We start from the raw sequence: 11,291 nt of genomic DNA on the forward strand, positions 1-11,291 counted from the left end.
CCAGCTAAAATCCGCCTCGTCAATTTAGAAAAGTTGTCACAAATTTTAGAAATAAAAATACTGGGAGTATGAGTCACAGGTCGTCTCCCAACGAGTTGCAGGAAAGAGTGCTAATTTATTAATCAGTAATTTTCAAGAAAGTTGAGTTGGATAATGAGCAATTTAAAATAACTGTAAATTAAAGCAATAAACTAAGAATTATTATTAATATTAAAAGGCCTTGACTGGGGGGAATGATTAATTGGAAGTTCTATCCTTGTTGGAATCTTCTCAAGTCTAGTGTAAAGAGGTTGTTGTTTTCACTTAGTTAACCCTTACTAAATAAAGGAAAGTCAAATGATTGAGCTAACTCTTATCCGCAAATCCTAGTCCTGTCCCTTGGAAAAGTCTAGCGTTAGTAGATACAGAATTAGCCAACAACATCCAATTTAACTAAGCACTTGAGCATTCCAACTCAAGTGTCTCCTTTTAATCAACCCACATATCAAGTAGAAAATCTACTCCATTGACATGGATTTAATACTCATAAAAATATAAGAAGACATAATAAATTAAATAAAATAAAATAGAGAATTAATAATTAATTAAAAGTAAAGGTAACTCTATATATTAATAAATCTAAAATGCAACATACTTATCTGAATAGGGTCAATGATCAACTGAAAAGAGTAAAGGAATAAGGAAACAAACTAAAGTAGTGTCTTCAACGGAGGTAATAACTCTTCAACATCCAAAATCCAAAGCAAAAGCATAAACTATCAATGTAAAGCTAATCTAGGTTCAGATCTAAAACTAAAAGTAATCCTAATATCAATGTATCTGAATGTGTGTGGATGCGTATTGAGTCTCTGCATGTTCTCTAGCTTTAGTATGTGTTTCTGGGCTGAAAACTGGGTCAAAACGCGGCCCAAAATCGCCCCTAGCATTTCCTGTTAATTCTGCAGATCGCACATGTCACGCGTACGTGTCGTCCACGCGTTTGCGTCATTTGTGCAGACTTCAATCCACGCGTTCGCGTCAGGCACGCGTTCGCGTCGCTGCGATTTCTTCATTTCGCGCGCTCGTGTCAGTGTTCGCTGGTCATCTCCTTAATTTCTTGTGTTCCTTCCATATTTGCAAGCTTCCTCTCCATTCTCTGAGCCATTCCTGCCCTATGAAGCCTGAAACACTTAACACACGGATCACGATATCGAATGGTATAAAGGAGAGTTAAAATGTACTAATTAAAGGTTTCTAGGAAGCAAGTTTTCAACCATAAATAATACTAGGAAGGAATTATAAAATCATGCAATTCATATGAATAAGTAGGTAATAGCTTGATAAAAACCACTCAATTAAACACAATATAAATCATAAAATAGTGGTTTATCAGAATACTAAAATGATTAATTAATCAAAAAGATTTGAAAAAAAAATTTGGATATGATTTTCGAAAAAAATGAAGAGAGAGGAAGTGGTTAGGGAGTTTTGAAAAAGATTTAAGAAGATAAATTTTTAAAATTAAAATTTTAACTTGCCTAACAAGAAACTACCAAATTTTAAAAATTTTGACTAAGTCAACCTAAGGAGTTCGAAAATAATGGGCAAATAAAGGAAAAGATATTTTATTAAATTTTTGAATTTAATGAGGAAAGAGAAAAACAATAAAATGACACCAAACTTAGAATTTTTAGATCAAAATAAAGAAAGCAAACACAAAAATGTTGAATGTTAAGATGAACACCAAGAACACTTTGAAGATAAAGATGAACACCAAGAAAAATTTTTGAAAATTTTTAAGAAAATAAAAACACAAAGGACCCCAAACTTAAAAATTTTTGTACCTTAGACACTAATAATTCGAAAATGCACAAGAAAAACAAGAAAAAACACAAAACAAAAAAAAACTAAAGATCAAACAAGAAAAATAAACAAGAACAACTTGAAGATTAAGAAAGAACTAAGAACATATAATTTCAAAAAATTGAAAGAAAAATAAAATCATGCAATTGACCAAACTTAAAACATGAAACTAAACTCAAACAGAAGACTAAATTATGAGGTTATTGGTTTTAAAATTTTTTTAAAATAATTTAGAAAAAAAAATAAGGATTTTAAAATTTTAACAAAAAACAATAATAGAAGACTCAATTTTAGTGACTCTAAACCAAAAAAAAGAGAAATTTTTCCTAATCTAAGCAACCAAATAAACCGTCAGTTGTCCAAACTCGAACAATCCCCAGCAACGGTGCCAAAACCTTGATGCACGGAAATTGTGATTACACTTTTCACAACTCCGCACAACTAATCAGCAGTGCACTGGGTCGTCCAAGTAATACCTTACGTGAGTAAGGGTCGATCCCACGGAGATTGTCAGCTTGAAGCAAGCTATGGTTATTTTGTAAATCTTAGTCAGGAGATTAATAATAAGAGTGATTGTATTTATGAAAAATAAATAACATGAAATAAACAGTACTTGTGATTCAGTAATGAGAAACAGACTGAGGTTCTGGAGATGCTCTGTCTTCTGAATCTCTGCTTTCCTACTGTCGTCTTCTCCAAACACACATGGCTTCCTTCAATGGCAGGTTTTATGATCCTCTCGGATGAAAAATACCAGGTACGATCTCTGCACGACTAATCAACTGTCAGATTTCTCGTCTCAGATGAAAAATACCATGTACTGCTACCGCATGGCTAATCATCTGTCGGTTCCCACTAGCGTCGGAATAAGACCCTTGTCCTTTTGCACACTGTCATTGTGCCTAACATTCGCAGATTTGAAGCTCATCACAGTCATCCCTTCTCGGAATACCACAGACAAGGTTTAGACTTTCCAGATCCCAGGAATGTTGCCAATGATTCTAGCCTATACCACGAAGGTTCTAACCCCCGGACTCGGTCCGTAGATTAGAAACCCAAGAGATACGCACTCAAGCTGTCGCCCAATGACTACGTTGAGCTCAGATAGAATAGAAGTGGTTGTCAGGCACGCATTCATAGGTTGAGGATAATGATGAGTGTCACGGATCATCGTATTCTCTATATTGAAGTACGAGTGAGTATCTTAGAATAGAATCAAGCGTGATTGAATAGAAAACAGTAATAATTGCATTAATCTATTGAAACATAGCAGAGCTCCTCACCGCCACCTATGGGGTTTAGAGACTCATGCCGTAGAAGATACAAATGAAGTGTAAAAATGTCATGAGGTATAAATTGAATCTCTAAAAGTAGTTTTTATACTAGACTAGTAACTTAGGTTTTCAGAAAATGAGTAACTAAGTGCAGATAGTGCAGAAATCTACTTTCGGGACCCACTTGGTACATGTCTGGGCTGAGCCTTCAAGCTTTCACGTGCATATGCCCAAGGTTGGAGTTAAACGCCACCATGGGTGCCAAAATGGGCGTTTAACGCCAAGAATTATGCCAGTTATGGCGTTTTACGCAAGAGAATTTTAGGCTGGCTTTGAACGTCAATTTGGGCCATCAAATCTCGAGAAAAGTATGGACTAGTATATTGCTGGAAAGCTCAAGATGTCTACTTTCCAATGCAATTGAGAGCGTGCCAATTGGGCTTCTGTAGCTCCAGAAAATCTACTTCGAGTGCAGGAGGGTCAGAATCCAACAGCATCTGCAATCCTTTTTCAGCCTCTGAATAAGATTTTTGCTCAGGTCCCTCAATTTCAGCCAGAAAATACTTGAAATCACAGAAAAACACACAAACTCATAGTAAAATCTAGAAATGTGATTTTTGAATAAAAACTAATAAAAATATAATAAAAAGTAATTAAATCATACTAAATACTATGTAAAAATAATGCCAAAAGGGTATAAATTATCCGCTCATCAAACAGCCACTCTCATTGACAAATAGTTTTTAAAATCCGTAGGAGAAAGGTGTATGCATCTCCGTTGAAGGCGAGTGGACCACATTACGTCGATGGATCCAACAATTTGTGAAGAAGCATCATACGACACTGCATATGATGTGAGTGATCATTCTAATTCTACCGATGTTAATGTCCCGTCTCTGAGTGAACATGACACACAACATGTGGACAAGGTCATTTGTGTGTTAGTAGTATATTTGGTTATGTTTATTTGCAACTTGTTTTTTATTTTATTGTTGAGTTATTAATAGTGACACGCTTTGTTGGAAGGATTGTGATTTTGTTAGTTTAACTAGAATTGATGTGGATATTCTTTCTTTTAATTATGCTATAATGATGCTACATTTTTTACATTTGATATGTTTTATTATTCTTTTTGTTCACCATGTTGAGTTGATGTTTGCAAGTTTGATTAATTTTTGTTTTATAGATATGAGATACTATTGTTGTATATCAGTTTAGTTTTGGTTGTTTATTGGTTGGTGTTATCACTGAATAAGTGGTTGTTGGAAGAGTTTTTATGAGTGTCAAATGGTGGATGGTTATCTTTTTTGGTGATATGTCCTTGGTTATCGATTTTAGGAGAAAGAATCTGTAGACATTATTTAATTAGAAGATGATGCTACTGCAGTGAATCATAAGGTGTGAAATATATTTTATTCTTGTCACAAAATTAGCGAGATATTGAAAATTAATTAGTTGAGTTTTTTTTTATGTTAAATGATATTTTTCTGAATAAATTTGCAGTTGCTGGATCACACTAAAATTTCAATAAAGGAAATTCCATACGTAGGATTGAGATTTGTTTTGTTGGAATGGGCACAAGAGTTCTATTCTAATTATGCAAAGAAAGTTGGGTTCGTGACTAGGATTAGGAATACAACCTTTGACAAGACCAGGAAGGAATCAAGGATATCCATTAACCAATCGATACACTGTAGTCGTGAAGGTTATCAGGAGTCTTGAGTGAAGGCAGCAACTCGGGTAAAGAGAATAACAACAGCCAGATGCAAAGCAATGATGTACGTGATGCTTGATAGGAAGAAGGATAATTAGATGATGTCCAAATTAGAATTGAAGCATACCCACCCATGTTCTGCCAGCAAGATGTGCATTACAATGAGTATAGAGAACTGACCATGCATGCCAAGTTTGTGATTCAGGACAACGATGAGACTGGTATACGGCCCAATAAGACTTATCTCGCACTGGCGAACGAGGTTGGTGGGTCGTCGAAGTTGGTTTACTCAGAAAAGGATATGCGGAACTACATTACAAGCAATCTGTGCTGTGTTGACGAAAACGCAGATGTAAAGGAAATGATTAGCTATTTCATGCGAATGAAAAATATCAACCCGAATTTTTTTATGCAGTTGATGTGTACGAAGCTAACAAGTTTATTAAGAGTGCGTTCTGGGTAGATGCAAGATGCAGGGCGTCCTATGAATATTATGGAGATGTGGTATCATTTGATACAACGTACAGTAGAAACAAGTATGTTTGTGTTTCTGCCTCTATTGAAAGGGTTAATGTTTTCGCATTATTGTGATTTACTAATTTTGGCTTTTTCCATTGCAGGCATTGACGGAAGAAAAATGTCGGTAAATATTTTCTCAAAAATAACGCGTTGCAAGTATAGCTCTAACCAACAAATTATCCTCGGTCAATATTTAAATTGTTTGTCACTTAAGCAAACCCAATAAAATAACCGAAGTATTCAAACCTCGGGTTGTCTCTCAAGAAATTACAGAGAAGTGTATTTATTATCGGTTATGAGATTGTATCTTTTTGGGTTTTGAGTTTAATAGGCAAGGAATGTAAATAACAAGAAAATAAACTAACAACTAAGGAAATTCCTAGCAAGGGTTGAGAATCGGAATTCTTATCCTCATTATCATTGTCAATTGTGATGGTAATTACAAATTGTTCTCACTTAGTTAACATCTAACAATTGAAGGAAAGTCAAGTGAGCAAATCAACTTGAGTTCACAAATCCTAATCAAAGACTAGAGTTAGTGAAGCTCAAGCCAACTAGCAACTTTCAATCACTAACCAACAAGAGACTTTGACAATTCAAGAGTCTCCAAATTACTCAATCCAAGCTAAGAATATAAAAATCTAATTTAAAATCCTACCAAGCATTTTATCAAACACTTGGTAGGCACAAAATAAAAGCATGATAAAATTAACAAGGAATATTAAATCCAAACAACCAATTACAAGCATCAATGATTAACAATTAAAGAGAGTAACAATAAACATAGAAAATATAAATTGCATTAATAGAAATTAAATGTAACAAGAGCTCATAAACATAAAAATAGCGAAAAAGGGAAACTAACAAGAGAAGAAGATGAACTAAAGTGCTTAAACAAATAAAAGTAAGAGAAAACTAAATTCAAGGAAGATTGAACCTGAACCTAAAGAGAAATTGAAAGAAGAAACCCTAAACCTAGAGAGAGGAGAGAGCCTCTCTCTCTAGAGAACTACATCTAAAACTTAAAATTGTGTGAATGAAAGTTAAATGATTGATTGATCCCCTCTAGCTTCACTCTGCAGCCTCTAATCAGTATTTTCGGGCTTGAAACTGGGTCAAAAGCAACCCAGAAATCGCCCCCATCGTTTTCTATAATTTGCAGCATGTGACGCTCGTCACGCGTACGCGTCATTAGAATTTTCACCGGCCACGTGTAGGCGTCAGCCACGCGTGCACATCATTTGGACATTGGCTCAGTCATGCGTACGTGTCGTCCACGCGTGCACGTCGCTACCAGATTCTCAAAACTTCAATTTCTTGTGTTCCTTCTACTTTTGCATGCTTCTTTTCCATCCTCTAAGCCATTCCTACCCTATAAATCCTGAAACACTTAACAAACATATTACGACATTGAATGGTAATAAGAGAGAATTAAAATTAGCAAATTTAAAGCCAAAGAAGCATGTTTTCAATCATAGCACAAAATTAGGAAGAAAAATATAAAACATGCGAATTATATGCATAAATGTGAGAACAATTGATAAAATCCACTCAATTCAATACAAAATAAACCGCAAAATAGTGGTTTATCAGGCATGGACTTCCGTTTGCATCTTTCGTTAGTGTCAACCATCACGGCAAGTCCACTCTACTCAGATGTGCTTTGCTGGGAAATGAGGAAATTTGTAGCTTTAAGTGGGTCTTTAAGCAATGGTTGAAGTGCATGGGAACTCCCCCACAGGCCATCATCATGAACTAGTGCATAGCCATGTTTGGTGCTATTAGGAATATCCTTCCAGATACTCGCCACCGATGGTGCATATGGCACATAATGAAGAAGATACCGCATATGCTCGGAGGATATGCTCGATACAGAGAAATAAATGCTAGAATGAATGGCACTGTTTGGAATGCCTGGTCTGTGGAATCTTTCGAGACGGATTGGTGTGCATTCATTGCTGAGTTTAACTTAGAGCAAAACAGATGGCTATTACGTTCGTTATGTATCGTGCTCTTATGTTCTTTTTGGATAGTATGTTTGTTATGCAGATTATGTTTTACCTATACTCGAATTTAGGTCTCATTGTCATCGAATGATTTGTAACCTATTTGGATACTTTTATGGGATATTTGTGTTTGAAAGGTCGATGTCTACTTGGTTCACTAAGTCTGTAGTTGTGTCTTTTGATGTAGCTAATTATTCATGATGGTGATTATTACTTTTTTTCTTTTAGTTTTGTAAACCTTTATGACGATCGTCGAATGTGGGTTCTAATCTATTTTCAAGGTAAATTTTGGACTGGAAGTACTCAACGGAGTGAGAATATGCACGCATTTTTTGGTGGTTTCTTGCATTGCAAGAGTGTACTGGTTCAGTTTGTACATGAGTATGACAACGTGTTTGAGATCAAAAAGCAGAAGGAACTGGAGGACGATGATGCATACTCTAAAGGAGTTGTCCCCTGTTCATCGAGCTTTACAATTGTAAGACAATTTCAACGTGAGTACACAACTTCTAAGTTTAGGGAAGTAGAACAGGAATTCAGGAAAAAAGGGGATTCTTTAGTCCGTGGTGTGACTCAAGAGGGTGATTTGTTTCATATGACCGTGAACGAGTAATACCTACTATATGGGGAGCCTAGGTCCTGGACGAACAGTGTCAAGTTTGACCTAGTGACACACAAGATTCGGTGCGAGTGTAACATGTTTGAATCAAGAAGTATTCTTTATTGTCACTGTCTTGCTGTGTTCTTTTATTACGAAGTAGACAGAGTGCCATCTTGCTATGTTCTCCCTCGATGGAGCAAGAATATATAGTGCAAACACACTTTCATCAAGAGCAGCCACGACAAGAAGCGATCAGATGAAAGCCACAACTTGTTTAGAGAACTGTGTTCACACTTCTTTAACGTTGCCCAAGATTTTGTGACATGTGAAGAAGAAGTGGCCATGTTACGTTCGGGTCATGATGAGTTAAGGGCCAATATATTTGATTATCGTGCAAACTTGGGGTCCAGAAGTGTTCCAACTACACAGAACAGCATGGTGACACAGCGTGACCCCGCTCTTAGTGCATCTGACATTCGAGGTCCTTCAAAGGTTGCAACGAAAGGTCGGCCGAGATCGAAGAGGCTTGGATCTGAATTGGACACCTCCATCAAGAAATCTATGCTAAGAAAGAAGAAGAATCCACCTCTGGTATGTCTTTACCATTTTGTTAGTTTCGAACCACTTAAAAACATGACTTGATGGATAATGTTGAAACTATTATTCCCTTTTTCTTTATGCATGTTTGTTTTTTTAGGAAAATGATGAAGTAATCAATCCCAATATAGTGGTGGGTTCTTTTGTGAGAGCGAATGAACCACAGGAACATGGCAGGTTGTTGTCTTTGTTAAACTCATTTCAACATACTTAGAAGACTTTTGATTATATATTTTTATGGAAATTTCCCTTTCTTTATTAGTAACTTTTTTTCACTTATCTTTGACAAAGTATTCAGGTTTTTTATTTAATAAACATTGTTAAGCTAAGGATATATCATTACTTATTGAGTTTTTTTATCCACTAATATGATCATACTGTTACAAGTTTGTTAAGTTTGAATTAGCTTCACAAAATAATCATGAATGTTATGTGCTATTAACGTGGAGGACAAAGGCGAGTAAAATTATTTAATTTAAGCTGCGTTTCATTTTGTTACGGTTACTAGCCCAAAAATGGGTGAGTTAGGCCTCATAATGAATCAATCAAGTCTTCACTAAAACCTTCATTCTATGATAACTAAAAAAACTACCCAAAAGCATAATCACATCCATATTTAGACAACTTCGAAGAAGACACAACGAAATTAGGCACGACCATCGGAAGACACATCCGCGATGATATGAAAACATAAAAGACGCATTCGAATAAGACATCTCCAGCAGAAGACAGCCATCTATAGACACTTTCGAAGAATTCACAGCAAGAAGACACTTTCATCAGAAGACACATCCGTGGAAAGACACACTTGCGACTAATTCACGACTAACATAGACACCTCTGAAGACACATCCATACTTAGACACCTCCAAAAAAGACACGACAAAAATAGACACGACCTTCGAAGACACCACCACGATTATATGAAAACACGAAAGACACAGTCACGTAAGACACCTCTAGCAAAAGACACATCCAACCATGGATACCTCCAAAGAAGTCACGGCAGGAAGATACTTACCTCGGAAGACACATCCATAGTTAAACAAAACACAAAAGACACATCAGCAAAAGACACTTCCATCATAAGACACATCTGTGAAAAGGCACACCTGCTAACATTACACAACTAACATAGACACATAATGCAGAAGACACATCCATATGAAGACACTTCTATTAGTAAATATTCCGTTTTCAATCACCTGCGAACAATACATGACTAACATAAGTAGAGACATCCAGAGACAACATCTTGAAACCTCAACATGATTAGTCACTAGCAATAAAAATACTTCAAAACGCAGTAGGTGTTGAGCGTGTGCACAAAACTATCACAAACAAAGGTGCAAAAGACAAGATTCACATCCACAGTACATGCATTATCATTGAATTAACCAACAAAATTCGTCAAGGTTCAAAGTACAACTATTCGTTAACAGCATAAGAATCCAAAAGAAACAGTCACTTTGTGTAAGACAAGAAAAATGTCTAGTCCCGACAAAATATAGCACAGAATGTGAGGATATCCCCGCCCTAGGTAAAAAAGGATGTAATATGCATCATTTTTCTCCCCATGTTTAGCTACTTCTGATGGTCTTCTTCTTTAGCTTTCTTGCAGCTCGCCGAAGCATGCTCTTTGTGTCAGGTGCTGTGAATAGTGTCCTAACCGCGTTACCTTTGTTCTTGGGTTGGTTGTGGCGCATAGAAAGTTGAGCGTGGCTATCAAGGGCATTCAAAGCATTTCCAATGGCTGAATTTTTATGACAGAGGATGTTGTCTGTAAGACCCAGAACTTCTGAAAAAGGGGCCATCATGAGCTAATTTCAAATTCAGTATTTCTGTAGCTTTAATTTCAGAAATTATCTTATTAAAGATAATTAAGGCAAGTTTTGATTTATTGAATTTGAAATAAGTTATAGTTATTATCCAATTTTATAATTATTGGATTATTTTCTATATTTAAATTATAAAGTTGGCAGTTATAAAATAATAGGGAATTTACATGATTTGGACTAAATAATTTATATTTTAAGATATTAATACTGTTATTTTAGAAAATGAAGAAATCAAGTATATTACTTCTAATTATTTGATTTGGACATTTTATTGAAAATAATTGGTAAAATTGATGAGCAAATAGTATTTTTATACATTATTATTGTTGGGTTAAAATTCATTTCTAGTTACTATATTGTCCCTATTTTTATTTGAAATTACTAAAATGCCCACAACCCTAATTTTTGAAAATGAAACCCTAACCCATGACACAGTTCCCTTCAGCCACACCCCAACCTTTCCTTGCTCTCAGCAGCGGCAACACACGCAGAGTTTCCTTTGTTTTCCCTGAAAGAAAGAATCAAAGAAAGAAAGAAAGATCTGAGGGGGCCTTTGCCGCCACCTCCATCGCGTGCTACTGCCGGCCTGGAACCACCACCGCCAACGCGTCCTGCCGTCGCCGCCACCATGAAGCCGCCGATCTAGCTTGAGTAAGAGAGAGATCGAGGCGAGCTTTGAGGAAGGGAGCTGTGCAAAAATGGAGAAGGAGAACGACACCGTCCCTTTGCCTGTGCTGCCAGACCCGTCGCGGTCAGCTGCCACGGGGTCACCGTCAAGCCACGTCGGAGGAGGAGCACCGCCGCCGTGCCTCCATCGTCACTGAAGACGCCGGTTGTCACTGCCGCCATCAGAAAAGGGTTCAGGCCACCGCAGGTGTCGCTGTCGGAGAAGGGAGCTGC

Source organism: Arachis hypogaea, chromosome 15 (genome assembly GCF_003086295.3).
Source record: "Arachis hypogaea cultivar Tifrunner chromosome 15, arahy.Tifrunner.gnm2.J5K5, whole genome shotgun sequence".
Classification (NCBI taxonomy): domain Eukaryota; kingdom Viridiplantae; phylum Streptophyta; class Magnoliopsida; order Fabales; family Fabaceae; genus Arachis; species Arachis hypogaea.